Source organism: Schistocerca americana, chromosome 3 (assembly GCF_021461395.2).
Source record: "Schistocerca americana isolate TAMUIC-IGC-003095 chromosome 3, iqSchAmer2.1, whole genome shotgun sequence".
Classification (NCBI taxonomy): domain Eukaryota; kingdom Metazoa; phylum Arthropoda; class Insecta; order Orthoptera; family Acrididae; genus Schistocerca; species Schistocerca americana.
In genome coordinates, this window is record NC_060121.1 from 413,143,582 (window position 1) to 413,155,682 (window position 12,101).

The 12,101-nt window shown below is 43.7% G+C and overlaps 1 protein-coding gene across 1 annotated transcript in view; it reads left to right on the plus strand.

Moving 5' to 3' along the window:
- The window catches only part of LOC124605320 (choline transporter-like protein 1), a 482,432-nt gene that overhangs the window by 216,117 nt on the left and 254,214 nt on the right, over positions 1-12,101 (plus strand). The window lies entirely within an intron of this gene.

A 12,101-nucleotide genomic window follows, 5' to 3' on the forward strand; every position in this document is an offset into this window, starting at 1 on the left:
AACGTGGCAATCATATACTCTCGGCATGTGCAAAATGAGAGAGGAACAGACAATCGTTCTTGCAACAATTACGTCGCCTGAAAGTGGAGTTTCACACAAGACTCGTCATTCTACTTTCTCTGAGTAAACCCAAACATAATAAAGAGCTTTTTAATTTTTTACAGACTGTAAGATATGTTTGTAGGAATGATTCACCTCTAGGAGCTATGATAAGTCATTTAATATTGACGGTACTTTATACGTACAGTTATTTCAACTTAAGCATCGAAAATTTGTATCGCTTTTGTTCCTCTTCCTTCAAATTTCATTTTTTATATTTGTAGTAGCACGATAACTTTTCTTGTCAAGCCACCATGTCAAATTTTCCACAGCATGTCAAATACCTATTTTAACGTATGTTTGTATATTTATATTTGTGTCGCAATACCATTTTTATACGTTAATCGTGTTATTTTGTTCCATATTTTCCTTTAGATTAACTACACATATCGTTCAGTGTGCTACATAAATGTCAATTAACAGTAGGCTTTAAAGGCCCTTTCTTCATCTTGTATCAGTGAGTTCTCATATTATGCAATAACTCATATTATCCAATAAATTTATATTTTGTACTGTGTGTCATCTATTTTTTAGCTGGCCAAACGGCCGTTCTGTTGCGTTGGATAAACAAATAAAAGATTTCGTTCAACAGCTTTCAAAAACATTTCTCCGAAATCGCAAGACTGATTGAGTATGCAGATACACCAAAGTGCCAAAAAAACTGGTCTAAGCTTGCATATTCAAAATGTTTGTAAACAGGCAGAATAGGTCGCTGCGATAGGCAACGCCTATATAAGACAGCAAGTGTGTGGCGCAGTTGTTACATCGGTTACTCATCCTACAATGGCAGGTTATCAAGCTTTAAATGAGTTTGAGCGTGGTGTTATGATCGGCGAACGAGCGACGGGACACAGCATCTCCGTGGTAGCGATGAAGTGGGAACTTCCCCGTACGACCATTTCACGAGTGTACCGTGAATATCAGGAATCTGGTAAAACATCAAACCTGCGACATCACTGCGATCGGAAAAATATCCTGCAAGAACGGCACCAACGACGACTTGAAGAGAATCGTTCAACGTGACAGAAGTGCAACCCTTCCGCAAATTTCTCCAGATTTCATTGCTGGGCCATCAACAAGTGTCAGCGTGTGAACCATTCAACGAAACATCATCGATATGGGCTTTCGGAGCCGAAGGCTAACTCGTATACGCTTGATGACTGCACGGCACAAAACTTTAGGCCTTACCTGGGCCCGTCAACACCGACTGTTTATGACTGGAACCATATTGCCTGCTCGGACGAGTCTCGTTTCAAATTGTACCGAGTGAGTGGACATGTACGAGTATGGAGACAACCTCGTGAATGCATGGACTCTGCATGTCAGCAGGGGACTGTTCAAGCTGGTGGAGGCTCTGTAATGGTGTGGGGAGTGTGAAGTTGAAGTGATGTGGGACCCCTGATACGTCTATATATGACTCTGACAGGCGACACATACGTAAGCATCCTGTCTGATCACCTGCAGCCGTTCATGTACGTCGTGCATTCCGACGGACTTGACCATTTCCAGCAGTACAATGCGGCACCAACACAACCATAATTGCTTATATTAGTGATCTCGTCTGAGACTAGTCCCTGCTGAAGATAAACCATTATCTTCAAAACGATGAATAATGACTCATAATATACGAAGACGTCCTGAAAAGTTCCTCCTTTTGCACAGGGAGAGTAGCGATAGAGTTTTTACAGCAACATTTATTCCACTTTTCTCCCTCTTCCCTTTCCCTCCCTCTCCCCATCCGTCTCCCTGTACCTCAGTGCCTGGACCGATGCACTTGTTATATCGTTGTTGCAGATTCTGTAGTCTACTCAAGACATCATGTGAGGGGGATTGTCTAACCAGTTGTCAGCGGCGTGTTTGAAGTCTTCAGTGTTGCGAAAACGATGCCAATTCAGCTTATAAAAGAAGTGGTAATCAGAAGAAGCCAGAACAGGGGGATAGGGAAGATGGTGGATTAAATGGAAACGCTGTCAACTTGGAACGTGTGCGAAGATGCATTGTTCTGCAACAAGAGGATCTCTTTGGTCCTTTTCACGGTGTTTCGCCTTCATTGCCACCTTAAGCTCCACCAAGAGGTTGGCGTAATACTCTCCGTTTATACTGCAGCTGTGATGTGTAGTCCAACAACAGGACACCAAAAAATGGTTCAAATGGCTCTGAGCACAATGGGACTCAACTGCTGAGGTCATTAGTCCCCTAGAACTTAGAACTAGTTAAACCTAACTAACCTAAGGACATGACAAACATCCATGCCCGAGGCAGGATTCGAACCTGCGACCGTAGCGGTCTTGCGGTTCCAGACTGCAGCGCCTTTAACCGCACGGCCACTTCGGCCGGCAACAGGACACCGTTTTGTTCTTAAAAAAGAACATCATGACATTTCTGGTCGATTTATGGATGTGCGAATACTTCGTGGGGATCCATCGAGACGCCATTTCTTTGATCTTCCTTGGTCTACGGATCACAATGAGGAGCCAGGTTTCATCCTCAGTCACTAACCTAGTTAGAAAGTTCTTTGTAGCATAGACATTGGCAAAAACAGCTCAGGCTTTTTCGACTCGTACCTTCTTCAGTTGACAGCTCATATATTTCGACACTTACTTCGCTGAAAATGTCCTATCTAGGCTGCTGTTAACAAGGAAACGAGCACGCAAGTGATGTCCAAGATCTGGGCTACTCTTCTGGCGGATACTTTCTGGTACTCAAGAATTAGCTGTTGCCGGGTCTGCCGCTGTTGGCGGCCTTCCACAGTGGGGTTCATCTTCAGCTCTGAAATGCCTAGGCTGGAAACGAGACACCTAGGTTCTGACACTCCCCCGACCTCTTTATGTTATTTGTGACATATCAGTGTGCATATCTCTTGCTGTCGTTTCTTGGAAAAATAAAAACTTCATGGCCCCATACCTCCACAGGTATGAAACTTGTGCGTGAGCCATCTCACATTCAACCTGGAATTAAAATTAGTTATAAGGATAGGAAAATTTTGATATTTGCATAATTATGTAACAAGATATCAAATATTCTTCGTCTTGTCCTCCCTCCTCAGCGTTTGTCCCGCAATTTAGCGTCTTACTCTCTTCAGATTCTGGCTCCACTTGCCGTGATCTTGTATTTGTATTTGGGCAGGCTGGAGACCCAATGTCTCGAGGCTTATATGGCGAGTATCTAATCAACGTTGCCTTAGTCTCCTGACATGTCGTTTTCCAATGACTTTAACAAACACCCACGTTTTGCTATTGTATCTCGGCCTGCTCGAGGTACGCATTCATACCACCGTAGAAGGCTTTCCCTCATCTTCTCGATGAGAGGTGCCACTTCGCACTTCGCACCGTCTGCGAATTTTATTTTAGGTTACCTGATCCTAAACTACCAGGCCAGATGTCCACGGAAGCATTTTGGTTCCCATTCCCGTTGTCTGATTCTATTGTTGAAGTCCAACGTTGTGTACCGTACTTGGGAAGTGGGTGGATGCAGCGCGGTATATTTTCAGTTTAGATCCGTACTGACCGACAACCGACCGTCTTTGTTTCAAAAATATAAAATAGTTTTCAGAGACCGCTACCAGTCACAAAATATTTTGACTTAAATGATTTAATGACACAACATGTTTCGAGGTACAGGCCTCATCTTAAGACTACAATAACAATACAAAACTGTTCAACAAAAGTTTACATAGATACCTGTATTAAAGTTGTTCTTTACAATGTTGGTCGTCCTGCTGACAAAGAAGGGTAACGTAACCTGCAACATTGACTTAGTTTTTTACTCTACTGTTCACATATCTTTTACATATAAACAATCCCTCACTTTTTCGTGCGAAGTTAGTGTCTTCCTGTGCAGTGTTCAGTTCCTCGGTGTTGTGGCTCCTTGAATTTTGTAAAGGACGCTTGAAATATGACATCACAATCAACTTTACTCTGCAGTAGAAACAAGATAGCGGTCAAAACAAAGCATGTTTCTTTTTAGCTACCGATGTTTTGACCAGTCAGCTGCAATGTCTTCTGCACTTTTTACTTTCGTAGCATATCCGATGTCGGTTGACGAAACATATTACAGTAAGAGAGACGATCACAATTAGATGTTAAAAGGTAGAGCATGAAAATTATTTTAAAGACCTACAAAGATATTGTTACGGGAACACATTCATTTAAATTCTTAATAGTTACGTATTTTCTACATTGGCAATACTTTAGTTATTTATTTATTTAATCGTATGGCTAGGGTCCCCCGTCGGGCAGAACCGGTCTTTCATTTTGACGCCACATCGGTGACCCGCAGTCGATGAGGATGGTAGGATGATGATGAGGACAGCACAACACCCAGTCCGTGGGCGGAGAAAATTCCCCGACCCAGCCGGGAATCGAACCCGGCCCCTAGAGGATTGACAACCTGTCACGCTGACTTTTTTTTTTATTGTTCGTTGCGTTTGGTCTGGGCGGACGTCAGAAGGTCATAAGACGTTCAAGTTGATCGTTGATTCCTTTACGCAGTTTTTTTATTCCAGAAGGCGAGCAACCCTCTGACCGAACACGCTGAGCTACCGTGCCGGCAAAAGAGATTAGAATTATATTAATACTTACAGCTGCTGACGGGCGTTGATATATATATCAATGGGGACATGTAAAAATGTGTGCCCCGACAGGGACTCGAACCCGGGACCTCCTGCTTACATGATAATTCAGCTACCGGAGGCGGACATTAACAATACTGAATTGCACCTGGTAAAGAAATGACTTCTTGAAAACTGTAATTTCGCGTAGGATCATATTTTTCCTTTTTTTTTTTTTCATTGACGAATATTTCCACTTTCCGGCTGGTGGCGCCCTGTGAAAACCTTTTCGTATTCGGTATATTTTTAATTTGATTCGGTCCAGGATCTTCCTATCACAAAACATACCAGTTATATAAGCCATGCACCACTGAAGCGGTTTATTATTTGGGGGACGAGTGAACCATCGGCAGCGATTTTTGAGCCAAGATACTTGAAGATTCTTGGAGATACTTGTATTTGGCAAATCTACACCACCGAGCTCAATGGTGTAAGTATTAGTTGCATCTGTTGACATTTCAGACTGTTTAAGGTGGTACTTCCAGCTTGGACTTGTCATTGAAGGTCGTTCTTGTCTTCACGAGCCAGAAGAACGTCATCAGCATAATAAAGCAGTGGCCAAGGTCCTAATTTCTAAAGATCCCTGGAGACAGTGTCCATTATTCTGGCGATAAGCAAAAAGCCACCCTAATGGACATCCACCGAAACAGTAAAATGATCTGATACTCCAAGAGCAGATAGTACTTGAGTTTTAGGATTGTGGTGCAGCAGCCGGACCCCTTCAACTATTTCTTCAGGTACTTCATGCTCGCGGAGGCCGAATTAGTGCTGATACTGAAACCCTTGATGTCATACAATTCCGAAATCATTTTTCAGTTCCAACTGGAATGGGCCAAAGCCAGTGAGGCGTAGCGCCGTATAACGATCCTGCCTTGGAGGCGGGTAAGTGGGAGATGTGTCTCAGAGCTGGATAGTGACAGATGGTGACGCGAGACTGGACGCGCACGTAGTTTATGTATCAGCCGATAGAGGACAATATTGGATAGGGGGACTGTGATTTTAGTTTCGATTGTGCCCACTAGAGTGCACTAAAGTAACACAATGTTTTTCATAAACTGTTCTAGTATTTTCATAAAGTGTTATTATGTCTTTTTGTGTATTTAAAATGTTATAAATGTGTTTTAGCAGTATGAATGATGCGTGAATGTGGTTTAAGGTTAATATGAAGATAATTGTTTAACGAGTTATGTAGTGGGATTTAGTGTGGGAACATTTCGAAGAAGTATGGATATGGACAAAGGGGATTTTTGTAGAATAGATTTGTAAAGTAAGTTTATGGTAAAGGGAAAGTTAATTAAGGTATAAATAAACAATAGGAAATAACTTTATGCACAAACGAAACTTCAGCATATTAGATAATTACGTCGGTAAAAAGTGCAGTCGTTAGGTTTACTATTTTGCGATTGGTTATTGATAAATAGCGTATTGACACAGGAGAATGTTGTTTTGCTATTGGCTGTTGAGTAAACTGATCAATGGTAAAGCAGTATTCTTCGCGCGCCTTTCTCTGCTGGTAGAGAAGACTTAGAGTGTTCTAGAGAGGAGTGGGAGCCTAGCCATGAAACAGTTCGGACGTGCGTAGTAGTAGTAGTTCCGATGGAAACGATAAGTTACCGGATCCAGCAGTGTTTCATACATCAAAAGTGTGGTAAAGTGACGGCGTAATTATTCCGACGGGGATGTAGAAATTTCTGAATTTTTAAGGTATTGAGCAGGTCGGTGCTAAAAACTGTGACTGCATTAGGTACCGACAGACTTAATACTTGGCGAGCATTGTCAATCAAAAACAATCAGTATTTTTGTAGCTATTTCGGGAAATGCAACACCATAAACGTGCTAACGTGAGTGAAAGGGATTGTGAGTGACTGTGTTAAGACTAGCACGGAATTGGCAGTGATACTAGTTCACCTAAGTTTCAGAATATATTAATTGAGGATAAAATTTCCAACCTTTCATTTGTGTGAAAACTTTCTCCCGAAACGTAGATTAGTGACTTAAATTGCAGCCTGGTTCACGCCGAAGTACAGTAGGTTTCACTCGGCTTTCCTACTGATCTGCTGAGACAGTGTTCACAGGTAGGCGCAGGTCCGTCGTAAAGGGACGGAAAGAACAGCGCCGCCGCACCAGCAACTCTTGGTGTGCCCGTAGCCTATTCAGGAAAAGAGTTATTCGATCGTGATTTGGAGAGCGAGGAGATGAAAGGAGCAGAGCGGGCGCATAAGACTGCGGGCAGCAGTGCGAGCCTGAGTGCGGCCGCCCCCGCGCGAGGCAGCGCCAAGGCCGGACCACTTGCGGCTTCCTGCGCCTCCTGGCTCTGCTCCGTGGCTGCGGCTGCGGCTGCGACGTTTCGCCAGCCAGACAGCCAGCCAGCATCCTCACTCACTCCGCCCTAACTCCCCAGGGAGCAGTCATCAGACAGGCGCCCACTGCCGGCTTTCTGAGATCAAGCGCACTGCAAACAATTGTTTTTATTTTTTCGTTATACAGGGTGGTCCATTCATAGTGACCGAGCCAAATATCTCACGAAATAAGCAACAAACGAAAAAATTACAAAGAACGAAACTCATCCAGCTTGAAGGGGGAAACCAGATGGCGCTGTGGTTGTCCCGCTAGATGGCGCTGCCATAGGTCAAACGGGTTCAAATGCGTTTTTTAAAATACGAACCCCCATTTTTTATTACATATTCGTGTAGTACGTAAAAAAACAACAATGTTTTAGTTGGACCACTTTTTTCGCTTTGTGATAGATGGCGCTGTAATAGTCACAAACGTAGAAGTACGCGGTATCACGTAACATTACGCCAGTGCGGACGGTATTTGCTTCGTGATACATTGTTGTTGTTGTGGTCCTCAGTCCCGAGACTGGTTTGATGCAGATCTCCATGCTACTCTATCCTGTGCAAGCTTCTTCATCTCCCAGTACCTACTGCAACCTACGTCCTTCTGAATCTGCTTAGTGTATTCATCTCTTGGTCTCCCTCTACGATTTTTACCCTCCACGCTGCCCTCCAATGCTAAATTTGTGATCCCTTGATGCCTCAAAACATGTCCTACCAACCGATCCCTTCTTCTAGTCAAGTTGTGCCACAAACTTCTCTTCTCCCCAATCCTATTCAATACCTCCTCATTAGTTACGTGATCTACCCACCTTATCTTCAGCATTCTTCTGTAGCACCACATTTCGAAAGCTTCTATTCTCTTATTGTCCAAACTGGTTATCGTCCATGTTTCACTTCCATACATGGCTACACTCCATACAAATACGAGGGCAGTTCAATAAGTAATGCAACACATTTTTTTTCTCGGCCAATTTTGGTTGAAAAAACCGGAAATTTCTTGTGAAATATTTTCAAACATTCCCGCTTCGTATCGTATAGTTTCATTGACTTCCGACAGGTGGCAGCGCTGTACGGAGCTGTTAAAATGGCGTCTGTAACGGATATGCGTTGCAAACAACGGGCAGTGATCGAGTTTCTTTTGGCGGAAAACCAGGGCATCTCAGATATTCATAGGCGCTTGCAGAATGTCTACGGTGATCTGGCAGTGGACAAAAGCACGGTGAGTCGTTGGGCAAAGCGTGTGTCATCATCGCCGCAAGGTCAAGCAAGACTGTCTGATCTCCCGCGTGCGGGCCGGCCGTGCACAGCTGTGACTCCTGCAATGGCGGAGCGTGCGAACACACTCGTTCGAGATGATCGACGGATCACCATCAAACAACTCAGTGCTCAACTTGACATCATTGTTGGTAGTGCTGTCATAATTGTTCACCAGTTGGGATATTCCAAGGTTTGTTCCCGCTGGGTCCCTCGTTGTCTAACCGAACACCATAAAGAGCAAAGGAGAATCATCTGTGCGGAATTGCTTGCTCGTCATGTGGCTGAGGGTGACAATTTCTTGTCAAAGATTGTTTCAGTCGATGAAACATGGGTTCATCACTTCGAACCTGAAACAAAACGGCAATCAATGGAGTGGCGCCACACCCACTCCCCTACCAAGAAAAAGTTTAAAGCCATACCCTCAGCCGGTAAAGTCATGGTTACAGTCTTCTGGGACGCTGAAGGGGTTATTCTGTTCGATGTCCTTCCCCATGGTGAAACGATCAACTCTGAAGTGTATTGTGCTACTCTTCAGAAATTGAAGAAACGACTTCAGCATGTTCGTAGGCACAAAAATCTGAACGAACTTCTCCTTCTTCATGACAACGCAAGGCCTCACACAAGTCTTCGCACCCGAGAGGAGCTCACAAAACTTCAGTGGACTGTTCATCCTCATGCACCCTACAGCCCCGATCTCGCACCGTCGGATTTCCATATATTTGGCCCAATGAAGGACGCAATCCGTGGGAGGCACTATGCGGATTATGAAGAAGTTATTGATGCAGTACGACGTTGGCTCCGACATCGACCAGTGGAATGGTACCGTGCAGGCATACAGGCCCTCATTTCAAGGTGGCGTAAGGCCGTAGCATTGAATGGGGATTACGTTGAAAAATAGTGTTGTGTAGCTAAAAGATTGGGGAATAACCTGGTGTATTTCAATGCCGAATAAAACAACCCCTGTTTCCGAAAAAAATGTGTTGCATTACTTATTGAACTGCCCTCGTACTTTCAGAAACGACTTCCTGACACTTAAATGTATACTCGATGTTAACAAATTTCTTTCCTTTGAAACGCTTTCCTTGCCATTGCCAGTCTACATTTTATATCCTCTCTACTTCGACCATCATCAGTTATTTTGCTCCTCAAATAGCAAAACTCCTTTACTACTTTAAGTGTCTCATTTCCTAATCTAATTCCCTCAGCATCACCCGACTTAGTTCGACTACATTCCATTATCCTCGTTTTGCTTTTGTTGATGTCCATCTTATATCCTCCTTTCAAGACACTATCCATTCCGTTCAACATCTCTTCTAAGTCCTTTGCTCTGTCTGGCAGAATTACAATGTTATCGGCGAACCTGAAAGTTTTTATTTCTTCAAAATGGCTCTGAGCATTGTGGGACTTAACTGCTGTGGTCATCAGTCCCCTAGAACTTAGAACTACTTAAACCTAACCAACCTAAGGACATCACACACATCCATGTCCGAAGCTTTATTTCTTCTCCATGGATTTTAATACCTACTCCGTGGTAGGTTTAATACCTACCCGTGTTAAAATGGACCGTTTACCAATTGCGGAAAAGGTCGATATCGCGTTGATGTATGGCTGTTGTCATCAAAATGCCCAACGGGCGTGTGCTATGTGTGCTGCTCGGTATCCTGGACGACATCATCCAAGTGTCCAGACAGTTCGCCGGATACTTACGTTATTTAAGAAAACGGCAAGTGTACAGCCACATATGAAACGTCAACCACGACCTGCAACAAATGATGATGCCCAAGTAGGTGTTTTAGCTGCTGTCGCGGCTAATCCGCACATCAGTAGCAGACAAATTGCGCGAGAATCGGGAATCTCAAAAACGTCGGTGTTGAGAGTGCTACATGAACATCGATTGCTCCCGAACCATATTTCTATGCACCACGAATTGCATGGCGACGACTTTGAACGTCGTGTACAGTTCTGCCACTGGGCACAAGAGAAATTACGGGACGATGACAGATTTTTTGCAAGTGTTCTATTTAGCGACGAAGCGTCATTCACCAACAGCGGTAAGGTAAACCGGCATAATATGCACTATTGGCCAACGGAAAATCCACGATGGCTGCGACAAGTGGAACATCAGCGACCTTGGCGGGTTAATGTATGGTGCGGCATTATGGTAGGAAGGATAATTCGCCCCCATTTTATCGATGGCAACCTAAATGGTGCAATTTATGCTGATTTCCAACGTAATGTTCTACCGATGTTGCTACAAGACGTTTCACTGCATGACAGAATGGCGATGTACTTCCAACATGATGATGGATGTCCGGCACGTACCTCGCGTGCGGTTGAAGCGGTATCGAATAGCATATTTCATGAGAGGTAGGTTGATCGTCGAAGCACCAAAGCCTGGACCGCACGTTCACCGGATCTGACGTCTCTGGATTTCTTTTTGTGGGGAAAGTTGAAGGATATTTGCTATCGTGATCCACCGACAACGCCTGACAACATGCGTCGGCGCATTGTCAATGCATGTGCGAACATTACGGAAGGCGAACTACTCGCCGTTGAGAGGAATGTCGTTACACGTACTGCCAAATGCAATAAGGTTGACGGACATCATTTTGAGCATTTATTGCATTAATGTGGTATTTACAGGTAATCACGCTGTAACAGAAGGCGTTCTCAGAAATGATAAGATCACAAAGGTACATGTATCACATTGGAACAACCGAAATAAAATGTTCAAACGTACCTACGTTCTGTATTTTAATTTTAAAAAACCTACCTGTTACCAACTATTCGTCTAAAATTGTGAGCTATATGTTTGTGACTATCACAGCGCCATCTATGAGAAAGCGAAAAATGCGGTCCAACTAAAACATTCATATTTCTTTACGTACTACACGAATATGTAATAAAAATGGAGGTTCCTATTTAAAAAAACACAGTTGATATCCGTTTGACCTATGGCAGCGCCATCTAGCGGGCCAACCATAGCGCCATCTGGTTTCCCCCTTCAAGCTATACAAGTTTCGTTCTTTGTAGTTTTTTCGTTTGACGCTTATTTCGTGAGATATTTGGCCTGGTCGCGATCAATGGACCACCCTGTATAAGGGCTATTCAAAAAGAAACATCACATTTTAATTGTTTATTACAAACATTAAAATACAGAAACTTATTGCGCCTGTCACTGTGTATTGTATTGTGTATTAAACCGGGGAGCTAGAAACGACGGGCCGGCCGTGGTGGCCGAGCGGTTCTAGGCTCTTCAGCCTGGAACCGCGCGACCGATACGGTCGCAGGTTCGAATCCTGCCTCGGGCATGGATGTGTTGTAAGTAGGCTGTTTAGGTTTTCTTATTGGTAACGCCACCTCTGTATGAAAATCACTGGCTGTGCTGTGTGCAGTCTGTGGCTGCTTTGCATTGTTGTAATACTCGCCATTGTAGTGTTAGGCAGCTGGATGTGAACAGCGCGTAGCGTTGCGCAGTTGGAGGTGAGCCGCCAACAGTGGTCGATGTGGGGAGAGAGATGGCGGAGTTTTGTAATTTGTCATGAACGGCTATATATATTATGACTATTAAGGTAAATACAGTGTTTGTTCTCTATTAATATCTTTCATTTGCTAACCATCCCTATCAGTAGTTAGTGCCTTCCACAGTTTGAATCTTTGAATCTTTTATTTAGCTGGCAGTAGTGGCGCCTGCTGTATTGCAGTAGTTCGAGTAATCAAGATTTTTGTGAGGTAAGCGATTTGTGAAATGCATAGGTTAATGTTAGTCAGGGCCATTCTTTTGTAGGGATTTTTGA